The sequence below is a fragment of the Rhinatrema bivittatum genome, chromosome 3 (assembly GCF_901001135.1).
Source record: "Rhinatrema bivittatum chromosome 3, aRhiBiv1.1, whole genome shotgun sequence".
NCBI classification, from domain to species: Eukaryota; Metazoa; Chordata; class Amphibia; order Gymnophiona; family Rhinatrematidae; genus Rhinatrema; species Rhinatrema bivittatum.
Window position 1 is genome coordinate 337,453,130 of NC_042617.1, and position 22,442 is coordinate 337,475,571.

Here is a 22,442-nt window from a genome sequence, read left to right on the forward strand (position 1 = left end):
AGGAAATCGCTCCCTGACCCCCGCTGGACCTCCAGGAACTTTTGGCCAGCTTGTGGGGGGCCTCCTGACCCCCACGAGACTTGCCAAAAGTCCAGCGGGGGTCCGGAAGGACCTCCTGCCGTCCAATCGTGTTCGTCTATGGCCGCCGCCATTTTTCAGCGCCATTTTGGAAAATGGCGCCGGCTGAAGACAACAAGATTCAGGAGCAGGAGCCCGTTCCGGACCGCTGCCGTTCCGGACCGCCGCTGGACCCGCAGGTTATTTAAGTCATTGGGGGGGGGTTGTTCGGGAGGGTGGGGGATTTAATTTAAAGGGTCGGGGGTGGGTTTTAGGGGGTTTTAATGTGCCGGTTTTGCGATTTTTCGATTTTTCGATTTTTCACGATTTTTCACGATATTTTACCCCCCCAAACGGCAATAATACGATTCCCTCCCCCTCCCAGCCGAAATCGATCGTTAAGACGATCGAGGACACGATTCACATCCCTTCAATTCTCTATCAATGAGGAGTAGCTGGTGAAATTTCCACATCACCTGAATCTCTTCCCACAATACTAACTCTGTTGAATAGCTTCTAGCAAGACTATATTCTACAGCTTTGCATGTTGAAGCCTTTTGAGAGGTTGAGGGGACCTGCATTACATACCAACTACAACTGAGCCTATTTTCAAGGCTGGGTGCTGCCTGAAGATCTATAAAAGGAACAACATTAGATACATTATTTGGCTTTCCTGCCCTAAAGAATATGAGCATGTGGATGTCTGTACTAGCTTAAAGTTATGGATGTGAAAGAATGTTAAATTGCTAGGTAGCTATGAGTACTCTGTTTATATGATATAGTATATATGTGCTGTGACTTTTAAAGAATCTGTGATTTTAAGATATATTTTTGCTTAAGCCTGCCCCCTAGATATTTCTTCACACTCATACTGGATGAGTTACAGGAGTACTGCAGACTAGAGATGTGAATCGTGTCCTCGATCGTCTTAACGATCGATTTCGGCTGGGAGGGGGAGGGAATCGTATCGTCGCCATTTGGGTGTTTAGAGTATCGTGAAAATCGTTAAAATCGTGAACCGGCACACTAAAACCCCCTAAAACCCACCCCCGACCCTTTAAATTAAATCCCCCACCCTCCTGAACCCCCGCCCCAAATGCCTTAAATTACCTGGGGGTCCAGCAGCGGTCCGTAGCTAAATCGGGGGAAGGGGGAGGGCAGGAAAACCGGCACACTAAAACACCCTAAAACCCACCCCTGACCCTTTAAATTAAATCCCCCACCCTCCCGAACCCCCCCCCCCAAATGCCTTAAATTACCTGGGGGTCCAGCGGTGGTCCGTAGCTAAATCGGGGGAAGGGGGAGGGCAGGAAAACCGGCACACTAAAACACCCTAAAACCCACCCCTGACCCTTTAAATTAAATCCCCCACCCTCCCAAACCCCCCCCCCCAAATGCCTTAAATTACCTGGGGGTCCAGCGGCGGTCCAGAACGGTCTCCTGCAATTGAATCGTGTTGTCTTCAGCCGGCGCCATTCTGCGCCGCCATTTTGCAAATGGCGGCGCAAAATGGCGGCGGCCATAGACCAACACGATTCGACTGCAGGAGGTCGTTCCGGACCCCCGCTGGACTTTTGGCAAGTCTTGTGGGGGTCAGGAGGCCCCCCCAAGCTGGCCAAAAGTCCCTGGGGGTCCAGCGGGGGTCCGGGAGCGATCTCCTGCCGCGAATCGTTTTCCGTACGGAAAATGGCGCCGGCAGGAGATCGACTGTAGGAGGTCGTTCAGCGGGGGTTCAGCGGGGGTTCAGCGGGGTTCCGGACCCCGGCTGAACCCCGGCTGAACCCCGGCTGAACGACCTCCGGCAGTCGATCTCCTGCCGGCGCCATTTTCCGTACGGAAAATGATTCGCGGCAGGAGATCGCTCCCGGACCCCCGCTGGACCCCCAGGGACTTTTGGCCAGCTTGGGGGGGCCTCCTGACCCCCACAAGACTTGCCAAAAGTCCAGCGGGGGTCCGGAACGACCTCCTGCAGTCGAATCGTGTTGGTCTATGGCCGCCGCCATTTTGCGCCGCCATTTTGAAAAATGGCGCCGGCTGAAGACAACACAATTCAATTGCAGGAGGCCGTTCCGGACCGCCGCTGGACCCCCAGGTAATTTAAGGCATTTGGGGGGGTTCGGGAGGGTGGGGGATTTAATTTAAAGGGTCGGGGGTGGGTTTTAGGGGGTTTTAGTGTGCCGGTTTTCCTGCCCTCCCCCTTCCCTCGATTTATGATTTTTTGACGATAAATCGGGGGAATTGGTATTGTATCGTGGCCCTAACGATTTTTGACGATTTAAAATATATCGGACGATATTTTAAATAGTCAAAAAACGATTCACATCCCTACTGCAGACTAGGCATTCTAACAGTGGAAAAGGTATAGGGTTGATAGGTACAATGGTGTTCTGTCCCTCACAACCCTTCCTTCTCTTTGCTGTGCAGAAGAAAAAACCACCATCCCTGGCACACTCCATAATTATATGTGTGTACACAGTTTCTCTTTCACCCAGTGTTAATAATGATCCTGATGTGCAATCCCCCTACCCCCTCTGAGTCTTAAATCTTTCCTCTCTCAGCCATATTAGAGTAAACATGTGTTTAAAAAAAAAAAGGTTTGGTACACAACCCTGAATGGCTCCCTGGGTCCTTGAGCTGAAAGAATGAAAACAAGATTGCAATGGGAATGTAAGTAATGAGTTTTTCTATATGTGTTGGATGTCCATGTAGTTGCTCGTTGCAACTGTATGTGGAGCTGGTGATGCTCCTGCAGATCTTCATTCCAACTTTGATGCTGCTGATGGCACCACACCTCCTTGGCTTGGCAAGTTGATGTTCCTCCTTGCCTATTGGAAGATTTGGTGAAGATGAAAAAAAAAGAAAACCCTGAACTCATAATAAATATCTACAATTGTAAAACTGCAACTTTCATTTCGGTTTTGAAGAGTAATTTTCCTAAGTACTCACCCCTCTTTCCCTCCTCCCCTCCTCCACCTCTTCCCCCTCTTTCATTCCCCCCTCTTTCCCTCCCTCCTTTCCTTCCCTTCACTCTTTCCATCCCCCTCTCAAACCCCTCCTACTCATATTCAATAAATACATCATTTGAAATGTAAAACTTTTACTTGCAATAAAATGTGTAAGATATGTACTATGTGTACAAATATAAACAATAAAAAGGTTGGGGAGGGAAGCACTAGGGACAAAAAGTATTTACAAAAAGAAAAAAACCAGGGAGGAGGGACAACGGAGGATACTCGGGATTGTGGCATACAATTTCCTAGGACCCTTTCAGCTGCCTCCAGCAGCTGTATGGCTCTGAGAATTGCATCCGTGGTCCCCAGCATCCTCCCTTGGAAGGCATGCATAGCCCTCAGCTCATCTTGCACCCCCTCACGTAAGTTCTAAATTCCATCCTAAATTCACCCCTAGTGAGAGGCTCATCATGGGAAAATGAGCTCCCAATGATGAGCCTCTGAGCTGCTTACATGGGTGAGGGGGGGGGGGGGGGGCACAGAGGAACAAGAAGGTCACAGAGGTGGCTCATAGTCCATCACTTCCATGGTGGTGGCTGCTGCACATGCAGGGGCTGGGGCTGGTCCTTCCTCCATATCTTCTGCTTCTGCTGCACCTTAAAAACAAAAGCAGGGGTCAGAATTATGTGTACTTAAACATGGAAATACATGTTACCTATATATGAACATTGCCCAGTAGCATGGAAGATTAACTTACCACCAGCCCCAGCCAGCTCAGCATGCAGCCTCTCCAGCCACCTCCTTTTCTTCAGGCATAGTCACCGGGCCTTCTTCATCAGGTCCTCTATCTATCGGAAAGAAATAGGAAGACTACTATGAGTGTACTCTGTACTGGTAATGTGACCTCCATACTGGTATGAGTCAATGAATGCTATTACTACATTTAGGGGTAGATTTTCAGAGGGTTACATGTGTACGTTACGCGCATAACCCCCGAAAACCTACCCCAAATTCCCCCTGCGTGCCGAGCCTATCTTGCATAGGCTTCCGGCACGCGCAAAGCCCCAAGACGCACGTGCGTCCCGGGGCTTTCCTGGGGGGGGGGAATGTCGGGGGGTGTATCGCGACCGGTGCGTCATTGGGGGGCGTGTCGGGGGCATGATGCAGCTGGCGCTACGATTGTGGTGAAACACAGAGTCGACTGCATATCCGATCCTCTTCCAGATCTGCTCCTTCCTTTAGGCATCCACCCTCTTGTACTGGGGACCATACAGCAGATTCTGGAACTGCATGACATGCTCAACAATCATGTCCACCTCAGCTGGTAGGAAGCTGGCATCCTTATCATCGCTCCACATACCTGAGACATGGTGCAAGTAGAACAGTGAATGGGGCAATACATATTTTTGTAGGCTGGGGTGGGGCCGTGGGCATGGTTCCGGCCCAGGGGCATTCCGGGGGCGTGGCCTGCCTCGAGCTGGTGTAACTTTCGCGACAAAGGTAGGGGGGATGTAGATAGGGCCGGGGTGGTGGGGAAGGGAGGGAACGAAGGCAGGCTGCGCGGCTCGGCGCGTGCAGGCTGCCGATTTTGGGCAGCCTTGCGCGCCGACCCCGGGTTTTTAATGGATACACTCTGCTACGCACGTATCTATTGAAATCCCGCATACTCTTGTTCGCGCCTGGTGTGTGAACAAAAGTACATGTGTGCGCAACTTTATAAAATCTACCCCTTAGCCTCCATGAAGGAGCATGATACCCCACTTCAGTACTCATGTAGCTGTAGAATGTCCATCTGTGTGCAGTAACATCAATCCTGCAACTGGTCCTCATGTATGCCTTCTCAATGCATTGTTAATTATTTGATCTCCTAAGGTCTATGCTTCTCTACTCACTCTTTGGCCATCATGAAAGCATGCAGGTCTAGTTATGATCTAGGAGCATGTATGCTAGTAAGGGATATAGTCTGCCGGGCATGGCAAAGTGCCTCATGCATAGTAATTGTGACTATCCAGAAAAGCTGACTACCTAGGTGCAAGTCAGACCTGATGGTACAACGTATTGATGGACATAACAGCAGGAAACCATTTTATATTCCATGGGAAAGTAACTACCATCTCTTCCTTACAGCATTTACAATACGTATAGCAGGAAGGCTTCAACCATTCTGTGTAAATTTGGCCTATTGTCTTTGTTACCTAGTATGATCTCATTGTAACTATGATCATCCATGCAAATAATCTTGTCTTAACATTACAGTTTCCATCCATAACCACTAGTATCCCCCCCAAGGCATAACCTGACCTTCACATACCCACAATGCCCCCATATGCAGTAGCTTACATAACTGTAAAGACTGTCAACTTACACCACAGCAGTGGGAGGCACACTGGTTAAATTGCAGATGGAGCTGTCTCTAGGACCTTCCCACCCTTGCACTGGGAAGAGGTATCTCTCCTTTACCACCACCAGGGATGCCAGAAAAGCAACATCCCTGGTGGTGAAGTTGGGTTGTCTCCATCTCCAGGCCTCTTTCCATGCAGTGAAGAGAAACAAGAAGACCTACCCTCATGTTTCCATGCATGCACGCGAACATAGGTGCTCCATTGCTCGACACATGCAGGGGCACGTGTAAGGCCGCTTGCTGCGCACAAGGGATGAGCCCAACTCACAGCTAAAACATGTGTATATTTTGCATAGCTCACACACATATGCAAGAGCATTGCAAAATACATGCCCCCTGTGATACAACATGCCATACATGTGTTTATGGCCACACATGCGCATGTTTTAAAATCTACCTTTAAGCTCAGCAGCTTAATGCAAGACAGGCTTGTTGGTCTTCATTCTTTGCTAACTTCAATTTTGAGTTGTGATATCACCCCATGCTCAAGAATCTATGAGCGCATGCCTTCTCTCATTCCTTCCAGACTGAGGATTTCCCAGAACTTCCTAAAATGTTCCTGGCCACTATGGTGCCTGTCCCTCTAAAGAAGATTTATTTATTTATTTTATTTATTTAAGGGTTTTTTATATACCGAGGCACGTTTGCAAAACATCACCTCGTTTCACAATGTAACATAACTTAGCAACAGGCTTTACAATAATAACATTTTTTTAACAGGGAGAGGGTTAACAAGGGCAGGAGTAGATAATACGATAATTATATACATATGTACAAGTTAGTTTTAACAAGATGGTAGTACCTTCCAGATTGCAAGATGGTAGTACCTTCCAGATTGCATGAGAAAGTATGAAAATGGGTCCATGTCTTCCATGTCTCAGGACACCTTGGGTAGGCATGAACCTTTGAATTGCTTCAACAGCACTACTGGTGGCCGCAAATGAAGCAAGATATCAAGGCTTATGTTGACTCATGTCCAACTTGTGCACAGCAAAAAGCACTGCCTGGCTGACCCTGGGGGCTCTTATAGCCATTGCTTGCCCTCAGGAAACACTACAAACATTTGACCACGGATTTTATTGTGGACCTCCCCATCTGTAATGGTGCCACCATGATATGGGTGGTGATTGATTATTTCTCCAAGATGGCCCACTTCATCCCATTATCAGGCCTCCCTTCTGCTCTGAAACTGGCATGCCTCTTTACCCTCCACATCTTTTGTCTATATAGATTGCTGAAGTACATACTATTGGATAGAGGAGTTCAATTCACTACACAGTACTAGTGCTTTCCAATGCAAAAGGTTTGGTATCACGCCAACTATACAACAGCCTACCATCCACAAATCAATGGGCAAGCAGAACTTATAAACTATACCTTCAAAACCTTCCTCCACTCTTATTACAATGAATTTCAGGACAACTGGGCCTTCCTCTTGCCTTGGACCGAATTCTCGATAATAATCACATCAATACAGCCACAGACTCCTCCATTTTCCAACTGGTTTATTTATTTTTATTTTATTTATTTTAACATTTGTATATACCGACAGCCGTTTGCACATCGTATCGATTTACATGTAACTTGAAAACAGTTGCCGCACAGGCAACAGCCTTTACAAGGAACAAAAACTACATGGGGGGTCATTTAACTAGGTGAAGGGATAACTGGTCTAGAGTTGGTAAGAAACATATAACTGGCAACAATAAGTATACAATTTAGGAACAGAAATTATTCTAGGTATAATATGTACAGGGAGATCCAACCGGGCACAGCGAGGAGGTCTATATGTTAGTTCGTAATGGAGATTTCTGCGGGGGTAGGGATTTTAAAGCAGAGGGGGTGGTAGAGTTAAGGGGGGGAGGCAGAGAGAGGAGAGAGAGTTAAGGTGGATACTGGCAGTAGGGATTAACAGAAAACAGGAAGGTGAGGAAAAGGTTCCTGTATACGGGGGAGAGATTTAAGTATGATTTACATAAAATCTAGAGGTGTAAAGAAACAGTTAAAGTTTAAAAGAGTACAGCATACATAAGAATACAACCTCTGTTTATGGAAAACAGCGTATATAAGAATACAACCTCTGTTTATGGAAAACAACCTCTGTCTCCTCTACCACTTCCTGTGACAGTTCCTTCACCAATGGTTCAGCTATCAGCCCAAGAATTGTATGAACTATGGGCATGGACCAATCAGTTGATTGAGAAAGCAGCTGCCCAGGCAAAGAGTATGGCAGATACCCATAGAAGGCCAGCTCAGCAATACAAGATAGAGAAGGTTTGGCTAAGTACCTCCCACTTATGCCTACAACTTCACTTGATACACTTGGCATCATGCTTCATTAGGCCTTTTCCTGTGCTGTGTCAACTGGGTTCTTTCAAGTACCAATTAAGGATACCACCCAAGTTAAAAATCCATAACTTGTTTCATGTTTCCTTGCTTAAGCCAGTGGTGCTTTCATATCCCTCCAGAATGCCACTTGAACCCCAGGAGCTTGGGGCAGATGGAGACAATATATATATATATATAAAGTCCAAGAAATCATGGATTCCCACCAGAGGGGAGAAAAGGTTGAGTAATGAATCTCACGGAAGTACTATGGCCAAGAAAAAAATTCATTGGAATCATCCTCCAACATACTGGACACTCACCTCTTGAAAGACTTTCATCAATGGTACCCCAGGATGCCTAGGACCTCAGGAAGAGGGCTTAAGAGGGGGAGTACTGTTGTGCTTGGTGGTCCAAGGGCCACCCCCACAAACTGCCGCACTCACCTTCCCCAGCCGGGCCAGGCCCGTTGCCTCAGCAACAGATTCAGTTAATCTTCAGTAGTACACATTGCTTCCCAGTGTTCCTTGCCTTTAGTCTTCATCTAGCTTGTTTTCAGTCTTAATCCAGCTTGTTCCATCCTCTATTACCTGCTTGTTTCAGCCTTGCCTGTCCCAGTCCTATTTTTCCCTTTCTCTCCCCTTCAAACAGATACCTGGTTTTACTTCAGCTTGGCCCTCAGATAAGCCTGCCTCTGACCACTGCCTGGACCACGGATTCATCTTACAGTTATCAGTCCCTGGCCACTGCCTGGACCTCAGATTCTCCTGACTGTCACCTGCCTCTGACCATTGCCTGGAGCTCAGATACACCTGACCTTCACCTGCCTATGACCCTAACTAACTACAGACCTTCTCTTCTGCCATCAGCAGAGACTCCACCTAAGTCCTGCCAGCCCCAGCACCCAAAGGCTCAACCTGAGGGGATTTTGAGCTGGTACAGGTGAAGGTCCTGATGGGTCTCTGCTTTGCCTGGGTATTCCTGCCGATGGCTCCTTCCTGCAGTTGGCATCAATCTTGCTTCATCCCAAGGATCCACAGACACAACATGCACATATAAGAAGCCCTGTTGTTACCTGGCTGTTCATCTCAAACCTGTCTTTTCTTCTCCAGGTGCTCAGACCAACTTTAACCCAGCAAGCACCTGGGGTAAAGAACACCTTCTCCCTTCAGCAGAGACTGCCCCCTCAGAGACTGCTTCAGGGTGAAATGGAAACTAAACTCCTAAGGTTATGGGGTTAGTTAGCTAGTTACATTTATTAATATAGCCCAAGCAAATCAAGGCCTCTGATATGTTAATTTTACTAAGAATGAAGAGCTTTACTCAGTGTAAGCCCATGTTGTGCTGCAAGGACTGTAGAAACATGAATTGTCTATTTTATTCTAACTGCTAAGCCTGAAAATTCAGACAAATGAAAGTCTGAGTCTGTGGAAAACCCTGTGGCCCTTTCTGAGCTATTCAGATTACTTAGGTATAGGAAGTAATAGAGGTAATTGTCTGTAGCTCTCCCTGCCCTGATAGGTGTGGGGAAGGAGGTGTGCTATATCAGACAGGTTACAGAGCAGCTTTATATTTATTTATTTAAAATTGTTTATATATCACCTTTTCAATTAAAAATTGATCAAAATGGTTTACATTCGACCACATACATAGTATAAACATAAAATAAGCAAATCCATGAGATCGGAAAAAACATACATACAATAATATAACAATCAAAGACTTCATAAGTAAACATATTTAAAAAGAACAGTCATAATAAAAAGTAAAACAACAACTAAGCCTCTATCAATTCATAAAGTGAGAAACTGAATGAGAATATTGCGCAACAAAGTCTATTCTAGGCATATGGCACAAAAAGTTGGAAAGTGTGGAGTCGGGAGATGGTGGTGAATGAGAAGAGTACCAGATAAGAGCAACTTGCCAGATGAACAGAGTTCATGAGGATGGGTGTAGGGGAGAGAAGATAAAATGGGTAGTAAGAAGCTTAAAAGTGAATTCATTTATAGACAGGCAAGAGAAGCTTGAACTGCATGCAAAAGCAGACAGCAAGCCAGTGTAGCAACTTGAGAAAAGGGGGTTTCATGGTCACAATAATAGTGAAGAAAGATGAGCTGGGCAGCTGACTCTTTAAAAGATTGCAGTAGAAAAAGATGGTTCAGTAGGAGGCCTGGAAAGAGTGAGGTAATAAGAGCGTGGATGAGTATTTTGATAAAATGCTCAGGAAGGAAGGTCCAGATTTTAATGATGCGATAGAGGAAGTGTACTGAATGTGCAAAGAGAAGGAGAGAGAGGCATCAAAGATATAACTAAGGTTATGGGACAAGGAAACCAGGAGAATGAGCGTGCTATCTACAAAGACAGAAAAAGAGGGAAGAGGGGAAGCAGGTCTAAGGGGAAGTTCTCTCTTAGCCATCTTAAGTTTAAGGTAACAGCAGGACATCCAGGTGATGATGTCAGATAAGCAAGCTGAAATTTGGGACTAGATTTGTAGTGAAATTTCTGAGGTAGAGAAGCAGGTCTGGAAGTAATCAACATTAAAGTGGTACTGAACGCTGTGGAAGAAGATCAGAGCACTTAGGGAAGAGCAGTAGATAGAAAAGAGAAGAGCATGCTGGACAGACCCTGGAGGCACGCTGACAGAGAGCGGAATAGCAATGGAGGACGAACCAACAGAGGACAGAGTAAAAGGATAATGGGAGAGGTAAGAAAAAAACCAGGATAGAGCATAGTCCCAAAATGCATTTGAATACGGTGTATCAAAGAGTAGTCAGTGAGCAACAGTGTGAAAAGCAGCAGATAGTTTAAGGAGGTATATTGTTACCATATACCCTACAGGAAGTTTTCAATTAACTTATAACTCTTATTGTAGCTTCCGTGCTATTAACAAACCTTATATATAACTTAGGTATTAACTTTGTGGCCCTCGGACTACCTGGTATTCTATAAATAAGCATTTCTTTTATCATCAAAGAAAAAGATTGCTGAGCTCAGTTATTCTTCTCTAGCTACATTTCAGTAAAAAAAAACCAACACATTATTTCATCATGGCAGGACACTATTTTAGAATTTCACCCTTAATGGTGAACCATCAAGAAATTTTCTAAAATCCAAAGTACTCATTGTCCACAGAGTCCTTTATGTGCATTGTGATGGGCCCTATTCATAAAGGATTTCCAAAACGTTAAAAGGAAATATGACTCCTCATGTATGGAGCTCTGCTGGCATCCTATAGCAAGCTGTGCTTTTCTGAATCTTCCTCTGGTTGAATTCCTAAAATAGCCTCTGATACTTTTCCTACAACACTGAAGTTGAACTAATTGGTCTGTAATTACTGGTGTGTCCCCAGGACCTTTCTCAAGTAATTGTAAGTTGCTGGCGTCTTTCCAGTCTTCAGGGAGCTAGCCTGAGGTGATCTTATAAACTGCCAGCTAGGAATAAGACTTCTCCATTCTGCAATAGTTCTTACTTGCTTTAGCTTTTATATACTCCCCCTCCCCCCCTTTGTGCTCAGTTCCTTTACCTAATTGCAATTATCTATCCCAGGATGTTTACACAATTTGGGTGTTTTCAGAACTGTCAATCCTAATTTGCATGATGTATGCTCTGGGTGTTGTATTTTTTTGCGGCTTGTACATCTAGAGCCAGATTTCAGAGTCAAGCACAAAATAAAATCAAGGCAAAAAAGTTCCTGCAAGCCAGTTTATCCCATAGTTTTGACACAGAGCATCTTCTGGCCAGAAATTTAATTTTCTGCAACTTCTAGAAAGGAAAAATCTTTCACAGAAAGAGCTGTGGGAGATTTGCTAAAAAGTGCTGCATTCAAGAACTGGGCAAAATATGCCAAAATGTCCTTCATGCATCTTATTTATATAAGCACTCTGCCATCTTCTACAGTACATCCATACACACATGTATAATATATATAATGAAAGTACTTCTGGATGATCCAAGTGTGAAAAATGCAGCAAATGAGTCAATTTTGATTTTAAGTTAGTACAAAATGAGTGTAATCTCCCAAGAAATCTAAATCCTTTTTACCTCATTCAGTTTTGCAATGGAAAGCATTTTTTTTATGTGAAGCCAAACAGAGTGGAGCTGGTTGGAAATAAGATGAGGAAGAGACAAACAGTCATATTTTAGCTCTTTTTAACCAGCCTATCCCATGGTATCTACATGTCATGAGTTCATTTTTTAAAGCTAAATGTGAAGCTAAGATCACTTTCAGCAGTCACATGTTGATTAGTTATTCCTTTTTTGGATCTCAGAAAAGAGAAGGTAGAGATTTTGGAGGCAGGTTCCCAGGTATTCTCTTCCGGTCCAAATCCTTCCCAAGAAAGGAGGTACTTCCATCTCTTGCTACACTTCCTTATGTCCAAAACCTCTCTTACTTTATACATGGTGTCATTTTCTGAAGAGATCTCCTGCGGTTGCAGCGCCTTCCAAGAGGGCCAAGAGAGTATCAAAAGTTTCAGAAGCAAGACATGGAAAGACTTTTGAATCCTTAAGGATGCGAGTAACTGAAGTTAATAGGTTACTGGTCCAAGCTGTCGCAGCACCATAAATGGCCCAATGTACCAAGGCATGAGCCGCATGGATGGAACTCAAAGTCTGATATGATGAGTACTGAGCCATACTTTTTCCCCAGGTTTAAACTGTGGTGCGGGTCTTCGGTGAAAGTCGGTGAACCTTTTAGTTTTTCTGGAGCATCTGCTGAGTATGACACCAGAAGTTTTGGAGTTCTTGCGCCAACAGTTGAGCTGCTTGTGATGGAACTGTTAGAGAAAGAGGTAGAGGAGGTAGTGGCTGTCTACCATAGACAATTTGAAAGGGTGAGGAGCCCATGGCAGTGCATAGATGAGAGATATGAGAGACCTCCATCTATGGAAGCAGAGCTGCCCAGTCATCTTGGTGGATATTGACATAAGCCAGCAAGATTTATTCAATGAGTGCTTGGTTCATTTGGACTGACCATTCGCTTGCAGGTGATAGGCTATGGTGAAGTCCAACATAATGTTGAATTTCTTGCATAAGGACAGCCAATAACGTGCAATGAACTGAGTACCAAGGTCTGAGATTATGTGTTTGGGAAGCTCCTGGATTTGGAACAAGTACTGGATGAAGAGTTGGGCCAGCTCCAGAGCCGTGGGGAGACCAGGCAGTAGCATGAAGTGGTCCATTTTAGAGAAACAGTCAACTACTACCCAAATGACTGTATTGCCATTAGAGAGGGGACGATCCACAACAAAGTCAGTGGACAAATGGGTCCAAGGTTCCTTGGGGGCTGGCAATGGCTGTAACAGCCCCCAGGGTTGTCCCACCAATGGTTTCTGCTGTGTGCAGGTGGGACAAGAGTCCATATATCCCTGAAAGTTCTTCTGCAAGTGGGGCCACCAGTAGAATTGCTGGAGTAATGCAAGAGTCCGAGATTGTCCAGGGTGGCCTGCGATGCAGAAATCGTGGGACCATCTTAACACTTTTTCATGGTGCTTGCAAGGAATAACCATCTTCCTCGGAAGGACAGTCATGGTGGAAGTGAAGAGAGCCTGGGTCAGGTTGATGATGTATCAACGTGTTCGGTGTTGTCCTGAGTCAGAAACAAACAAGAAAGAGCATCTGCATGGATATTGTTGGCATTGAGCTGGTATCTGAGTTTGAAGTTGAAGTGAGTAAAAAATAGTGACAGCAGGCCTGCTGGGGATTCAGACGCTGGGATTGCTGGAGGTGCTCCAAGTTCTTATGGTCAGTATAGATGGTTATATGATGTTGTGTCCCCTCCAACCAATGGCACCATTCTTCCAGCACATTTGATTTCCAATAATTCCTTGTTGCTGATCCTATAATTATGCTTGGTTGGGGAGAATTACTTAGAGAAAAAGGAACAAGGGTGCAAGGTTCCAACGGAAGAGTTCTGACTCAAGATGGCCCCTACCCCCTTGGAAGAGACATCCAAGTTGACAAGAAAGGGATGCTGTAGGTCTAGGGGATGGAGGCAGGGTTCCAAGAGGAAAGCAGCCTTTAACTCTTGAAAGGCTGTCACAGACTCAGGCAGCCAAAGTTTGACGTTGGCCTCCTTACGAGTAAGGGCTGTGAATGGAGCTGCCAACTTGAAGAAGTTGTTTATAAAGTGGCAATAATAATTACAAAGCCTAGAAATTGCTGTAGCCGCCAGGCTGAGGCCAATATTGTTTACACTTGAGTTTGTTGGGGTCCATGTAGAAACCCTGGCTGGAAATGATGTAATCCAGGAACTGAAGGCTCTCTCTTTTGAACAAGCACTGCACAACCGCAGGAGATCTCTTCAGAAAATGACACCACGTACCAGACTACCCAATATAAGATTCAGGAGAAAAGCAAAAAACTGGTTTGAATTCTTCCCCTCCAGCAGAACCCAAATAGCAGAAATATAGAAACAGAGAAGCATAGAAATATGATGGCAGAAAAAGACTATTATGGTTTATCTAGTCTGCCCATCAACACCAGCTACTCATTTTTACAATCCCTACCATTCTCTTATAGATCCTCCGTTTTATCTCAAGCTCTCTCTTTCTCCACCACCTCTACAGGAAGGCTGTTCCATGCACCACTACCCTCTCTATAAAGAAATTGTTGCATTGGAGGTGGACCCTTGGCCCGAGGTGGGGTTGACACTACCCGCAGGGCAAGCCCTACGGGTCCCCAACGTCGGAAGGCAGAGCTGGTTGAGAGACGGAGGCCGACTGGAGCTTCGCCAATACCAGCCCTCTTTCCCCGCAGGTTGAGCCCTTGGGTGCTGGGACCGACTGGTTTTAGGTGGGCCTCCATCAGATGACTCCCAGTTGGAGAAGCAGTAGATAGCCAGGGACCAGCAGAGGTAACAGGAAGACTGCAGCAGGTCCGGATGAGGCAGGGATCCAGAGGCCCGAAAGCCAAAGAGGGCCATGAACAAGAGCAGGTGGTGCCCGGGTCGCAATAGGCCAGAGCCTGAGAAGGCCAAGTCCAGGAAGATACCAGGAGACAAATGGAGGACAGGCTGGCGTCTGGGCAGGCAGTACGTTAGGTGAGGTACGAAGGTCAACAGAGTGAGGATCGGAGCCGGAGGTCAGTTCAAAGCATAGTCCAAAACGTAACAAGGGTCAAAGCCAAAGGTCAGTCCTAAGTGTGGTCTGAAGCATAGCAAAGGTCAAGGCCAGAGGTCAGTCCAAACAAGGCTAGAAAGGGACCAGGAACAAGTCAGGAACAGGAACCAGGAACAGAGTCAGGAACAGGAACCAGGAACGAAGTCAGGAACAAGCAATGAGCACATGACAAGCATGGAGACCTGTTGCCAAGGCAAGGAACTAGTGGCGGGCCCTGCCTTAAATAGCAGGGCCCAGTGACATCATCATTTGGGGCCGCGAGTTGGATTCCCGTGACAGCCCCTTTAAAGGATGGCAAGGTGCGTGCGCGCGCGCCTGGAGGGCAGCAGGACGCTGGACGGTGGCATCTCCCCGCAGCACATGTGGGGAGACCCGCCGGGAGCTGGGGAGGTCCGCAGTGGAGCCAGAGACGGCTGAGGAGGCAACGGAGGATCGAGAGCGAAGGCGGCTGCCCACAGCTGCGAGGGAAGGTGGGCCAGGACCGGGAGCTAGGTGCAGAAGGTGAGTAGACCCGGTCGTGAGCCTGCCGCGGACAGGACATGCAACAGAAATATTTCCTTAGTTTACCCCTTTTTACTTTCATCCCATGACCCATCATTCTAGAGCCTCCTTTCCTTTGAAAGAGGCCTACCTTCACCAATATCTCTATCATACCTCCCCTATCCCACTTTTCCTCTAGGATATACATGTTTATATTTTTGTCTCCATATTAGGGATGTGAATCGTTTTAGGACGATTAAAATTATCGTCCGATAATTTTAATATCGTCTTAAACCATTATGGAACACAATACAATAGAGATTCTAACGATTTATCATTATAAATCGTTAGAATCGTGAGCCGGCACACTAAAACCCCCTAAAACCCACCCCCGACCCTTTAAATTAAATCCCCCCCCCTCCCGAACCCCCCCCCCAAATGACTTAAATAACCTGCGGGTCCAGCGGCGGTCCGGAACGGCAGCGGTCCGGAACGGGCTCCTGCTACTGAATCTTGTTGTCTTCAGCCGGCGCCATTTTCCAAAATGGCGCCGAAAAATGGCGGCGGCCATAGACGAACACGATTGGACGGCAGGCGGTCCTTCCGGACCCCCGCTGGACTTTTGGCAAGTCTTGTGGGGGTCAGGAGGCCCCCCCCAAGCTGGCCAAAAGTTCCTGGAGGTCCAGCGGGGGTCAGGGAGCGATTTCCCGCCGCGAATCGTTTTTGTACGGAAAATGGCGCTGGCAGGAGATCGACTGCAGGAGGTCGTTCAGCGAGGCGCCGGAACCCTCACTGAACGACCTCCTGCAGTCGATCTCCTGCCGGCGCCATTTTCCGTACGAAAACGATTTGCGGCGGGAAATCGCTCCCTGACCCCCGCTGGACCTCCAGGAACTTTTGGCCAGCTTGGGGGGGGCCTCCTGACCCCCACAAGACTTGCCAAAAGTCCAGCGGGGGTCCGGAAGGACCTCCTGCCGTCCAATCGTGTTCGTCTATGGCCGCCACCATTTTTCGGCGCCATTTTGGAAAATGGCGCCGGCTGAAGACAACAAGATTCAGTAGCAGGAGCCCGTTCCGGACCGCTGCCGTTCCGGACCGCCGCTGGACCCGCAGGTTATTTAAGTCATTTGGGGGGGGGGTTCGGGAGGGTGGGGGATTTAATTTAAAGGGTCGGGGGTGGGTTTTAGGGGGTTTTAATGTGCCGGTTTTGCGATTTTACGTTTTTTCGATTTTTCACGATTTTTCACGATTTTTCACGATATTTTACCCCCCCCAAACGGCAACAATATGATTCCCTCCCCCTCCCAGCCGAAATCGATTGTTAAGACGATCGAGGACACGATTCACATCTCTACTCCATATGCTTTAAAATGAAGATTACTAACCATTTTAGCATCCACCCTCTGAACCATCTCCAATTAGTTTATATCCTTTTGAAGATTCAATCTTCAGAGCTGTATACAATATTCCAAATGAGGTTTCACCAGAGACTTATACAAGGGCAATATCACCTCTTTTTTTCTGCTGTCCATTCTTCTCCCTCTTTACCCAAGTATCTTTGTGGCTTTTGCCATCTCTTTATTCACCTTTTTGGCTACCTTAAGATCACAGATATGATCACTCCTAGAATCTTGTTTTTCTTTCATGCTTAGAAGAATTTCACCCTAATACTGTACCTCTTCCTTGGGTTTTTGAATCCTAAATGCATCATTCTATATTTTTTAGTATTAAATCTTAGTTGCCAGACTTTAAGGGAGATACCAGATGTTCTACCACTGTATGCAACAAAATATGAATTCTACCTTCTATGATTATTGACCTCAGAGGGACACAGATTTTAAAAGTTGGATGCTGACATGTATATCTCAGCACAGAAAAACAAAATGAGGAACTTTTGACCAGGGCAACAATACTCCCCAGGTTATCTGATTTACTTGTTTGATTTAAGGGCAATAAACCTGTAAGCAGCCCCAGTTCAGAGAAGCACAAGCAAGTCAAGTCTACCCAGAACAGAAAAATAGCCTATTCAAGCACAGTTCATCAGACAAAAGCAGTGACCCTAACCCCTCACCCAGGACAGGAGAAAGGGGGTCAGCAATCTGAAATGAAGAGAATCTCTGATATGGCAAAGCAGCACTGGTTAAAGTTCTCCAGAGTTTCCACACAGCAGGAGCAGTGACACCCCCCCACACACACACACACACCATGGAGAAAAGACAGCCAATACGCTGAAGTAAAGAAATGACCCCCATCCATCCTACTGCTTGTCTATGCATGAGCTGTTTACATATGCATGTCTGGGCTGTTAAAATTGGCAGAGAGAGGGCTAACAAGGGATGGGGACTGAAAGAAAGACCATTTACACCTGAAGATGATGCCTGAGGCATTAACCTTGCCCCTCCCAGCCATGAAGTGAGAGCTCCAGGCTCCAAGAGAAGACATCTTCAAGTAAAAAAATTCCTGCTGTGACATTGCTGCCTGTGCTGAAGCTGGCTTACCTTCTCCCGGGCTGAGACAAGCCTTCTCAGCCCAGCCTGTGACAGGGACTAAGAATGCACACACTCTTCACCAGAGACTGTCTCTGAGACATCCAGACAGAGACTGCACCTGAGTGGAGCAGAAGGTAATCATCTAAACTTGGGGGGGGGGGGGGGGGGGGTAATCAGCTAGTTACCTTTATTAACACTCTAAGCAGGTTAATATTTTGTCATGTTTCTATATTAAATGATGCAGAGCTTTATTTAATATAAACTGGTGCTAAGTAGCAAGGACTTTAGAGACATGTACTGTTTATTTTCTTCTAAATGTTAACCCTGCAAAGTCTGACAAATAAAAGCCTGATTCTGTGGAAAAAACACATGGTCTTTTCTGAACTATTTGGATTGTGTAGGTATAGGAGGTAATAGAGGTAATTGTCTGTAGTACTGCCAGCCCCAATAGGTGTGGGGGAGGGGGAAATGAGGTGCACAGTATCAGACAGGTCACAGAACTCCTCATACTGCTTACATGACCACAGACCATTCCTTGAGCTTCACTAGACTCTTTCTCATGTTTTCCACACTTTCCTGGCTATCTACTCTGTTGCACATTTGGTTTCATTGGAAAAAAGACAAACCTTTCCTGATAATCCTTATGCAATGTCACTCATGAGAATGTTGAAAAGAACTGGTTCAAGACCAACCGTTGCTGCACATCACTAATAATGTCCCTCTCTTTAGAGTAAACTCCATTTATCACTACCCTTTGTTGCCTCCCACTCAACCAGTTAATAACTCAGTCAGTCATTTTAGGGCCCACTCTCCCCAATCCACCTCTCTAGTCACACAAACAAAGAAATTGATCTGATTCATCTGGAAAGACCTATGTCTGGTAAAGCCATGCTGCCTTAGATATTGTACAACATTGCATTCCAGAAAATGCACTACTCTCTGTTTTTGCAGTTATTCCATTAATTTGCTCACCACAGAGTCTAACTGCCTCCTTACTTCCACTTTTGTGAATAAGAATCATATCTGCCTGTCTTTAGTCCTCTGGAATTACTTCCAGTTCTAAAAAAGCATTGAAAAGGTCATCCAGCAGAACTGCTAGAACTTCTCTAAGATCTTTTAAAATCCTTAAATATACCCCATCTGGCCCCATCATTCTATCTACTTTAAGTTTAATTAGCTGCTTACTAAAACACTTTTCTGAAAGTCAGTTAAGGTTTACTTCACTTCCATTCCTATGTATGTTCATTTTATGAGGTTCTGCTCCTGGTACTTCCACAGTGAACACTGTTAAGCAATTTCACTTCTTCCTCCTCAGAGGCCGATACAATAAGATGCGCATATTGAGCACCCATTTTCCTAACACACATGCGGTGAATACCCTAGGGTGCCTAATGCAGTATTTAAATGATGGGCTGCTTAAAAAAAGACGTACTAGGGGAGAATTGTGCGTCCCTAGTGCTCAAATGCATCGGACTCTCACAATTGCAATGGGTGCTCAATACAAGCGCCCATGTTTATCAGGCTTCTCCTGGCCACTTTTGTTGAGGTTACGGAAGATGCCCATAGCTAAGCACCCCTTGCTATGGGCATCTAAATTGTACATGTAGAAGAATTTTTTTTAAATCAAGCCAATATACATTTATTTTTCAACACTGCAAGCAGTAAATTTAATTGTCACAATGATCCTAAGTAGGAGGAACCATAGAGGACCGTATTTTTAAATTTCTCATGAGCCTTTGATTCGCACATTGAATTTACGCCACCTCCAGGGCTGGAGTTAAATTTGCCACATTAAAAAGAATGGGTTGGGCACCCAGCAATTTTCTGCACCAGGGGTAATAGCTTATAGCCTCATCTACATGGAATTTACATGTTACGGGCACTTTTGTTTGTGTGCATTTGTTTGGGAACATGTTTTGGATGTGCTAATGTCCTTATTGCATTGGGTGCAAGTCTAGAAGATCCAAAATGCGTGTTCAACCACATGTAAACCTGTCTACTAGGTTGGGTACACTTTATTAGAGATGTGAATCGGAACCGCTCCCGGGACCCCCACTGGACCACCAGGTACCTGTAAAAAGTTTTTTGGGGGGGTCGGGAGGGTGGGGGAAGCTAAGGGATTAGTTTTAAAGGGTCAGGGTGGGTTTAGGGGTTATTTTTGTGTGCCATTTTTCACGTCCTCCCCCAAATGATAAGAGAACCCCCACGAACAATATCGTGGGGTTTTCCTATCGTTTTGGGGGAGCCCCCGATTTCTGACGATTTTGAAAATATCGTACGTTATTTTCAATCTTCCGATGCCTGATTCACATCCCTATACTTTATTTCATCAGCCCCTTAGTGTCTACATCTTCTTTCTCTTCACCTTTGAATCTCACAAAGCCACTTTTGTATACCCTCCTATCACTAACATATCTAAAAAAGATTTTGTTCCCCTGTTTTACCATATTTTACCTCTAAAATAGGATATACCTCATGGCTCTCCTCTATCACTCACCTATTCAACTTTCATATGGTCCAATGATATGGTGCATTGAGTCCTTGGAGTACTGTGTTCAGTTCTGGAGTCCATATCTCAAAAGGGACAAAGACAGGATGGAGGCGGTCTAGACAAGAGCAACCAAAATAGTGTGAGGTTTTTATGAAAAGACCTGTGAGAAGTGGCTAAAGGATCTGAATATGTATACCCTGAAAGAGAGGAAATGCAGGGGAGATATGATACAGACCTTCAGATACGTGAAAGGTTTTAATGATGCACATTCAACAAACCTTTTTCATTGGAAAGAAATCAGTTGAACTAGGGGTCATAAAATGAAACTCCAGGGAAGATGACTCAAAACCAACGTCAGGAAGTATTTCTTCATGGAGAGGATGGTGGATGCATGGAATGCCCTTCTGGAGGATGTGGTAAAGCAGAAAACAGTGAAAGAATTCAAAGGGGCATGGGATAAACCCTATGGATCCCTAAAGGCTAGAGAATGGAAAGGAAGAAAGTGTGCATGGGGATAACTTACTGGTATGGTGGTTACTACCCTTAACCAATAAGTCTGATATTTTCATGCAACTTCAATATTGCTCTCAGCTTCAACTGCAAGGAGTAACGGGGAAATGGATTCAAACAGCAATCAATAAGATCCCTGCATTTAAGGTCTGGGAAACTGATAAGCAATGGCATAACCTGGAGTGCCAATGGCATAACCTGGAGTGCCAATTGCAACCCTGGAAACCTGCTGGGCAGACTAGATGGGCCATTTTAAGCTTTTTACTGCTGAAATGTTGCTATGTTACTATATACCCTTAAGAGAAACATGGGGGTAACCTGCACAGAGCTGCAGTTACTACCTTGGGAAGCTTGCTGGGCAGAATAGATGGACCATTTTGGTCTTTTTCTGCCGTCATTACTATGTTACTATGCTACTTTCAACTAACATAACACAACATGGCTTCAAGTTTACATCAATTCAAATGACATCCAAATCCTTATGCCAACATTAGACACCTTGGAGAAAAGCTTTAAGGAAATAACAGTCTGGATGACCAGTGGCCAACTTCTTATAAACAGGGACAAAACCTATGGGTCAGCCCTCACCAAGACATGATAATGTCCCCCACCTCCAGGCCATCCTAGACAATATCCTCTTATAACCACAACACAAAGTAAAGAACCTAGGAGTCATATTCAATTCCATACTTACAATGGAAAGCCAAATAGCAAAGGTGACAAGAAAAGCATCAGGCAATAGGGATGTGAATCGTTTTTGAACGATTAAAATTATCATCAGATAATTTTAAAATCATCCAAAATCGTTAGAGTGCACGATACAATACAAATGCCCCCGATTTATCGTCAGGGGCATTTGTATTGTATCGTTAAATAGGGTGCGGGAAAACCGGCACACCAAAACAACCCTAAAACCCACCCCGACCCTTTAAAACAAATCCCCCACCCTCCCGAACCCCCCCAAAATGTTTTAAATTACCTGGGGTCCAGTGGGGGGGTCCCGGCGCGATCTCCCGCTCTCTGGCCATGGCTGCGTTAAGAGAAATGGTGCCGGTGGCCCTTTGCCCTTATCATGTGACAGGGCAAAGGTAGCGCCGGCGCCATTTTGGTTCCTGGCTCCCGACGTCACGCGTGCAGGAGGTCGCTCCTGGACCCCAGCTGGACTTTTGGCAAGCCTTGTGGGGGTCAGGAGGCCCCCCCCAAGCTGGCCAAAAGTCCCTGGGGGTCCAGCGGGGGTCCTTCCAGCCCCGGTATCATTTGAATTAAGTGCCAGTGTTGACGCATACTCTTAATAATTTTCCGTGACATAGGAGAGTATTTTGTGACACATGTAATTGTCTGTGTACTATCTTGTTTGATACTGGGATTCAATAGAGCTTCCCTAGGGATGTGAATCGTTTTCCATATCGTCTTAACGATAGAAATCGTGTGGCAGGGCAAGAAAATCGTCTTAGGCACGATTTTTTAGTTAAAAAATTGTTAAAAATCGTTTTTTCCGATTAGTGCGCACTAACTCGAGTTAGTGCGCACTAACGGGAGTTAGTGCGCACTAACTGGGAGTTAGTGCGCACTAACTGAAAATGATACAATTTGACACTTTTCAGGTCAGTTAAGGTCAGT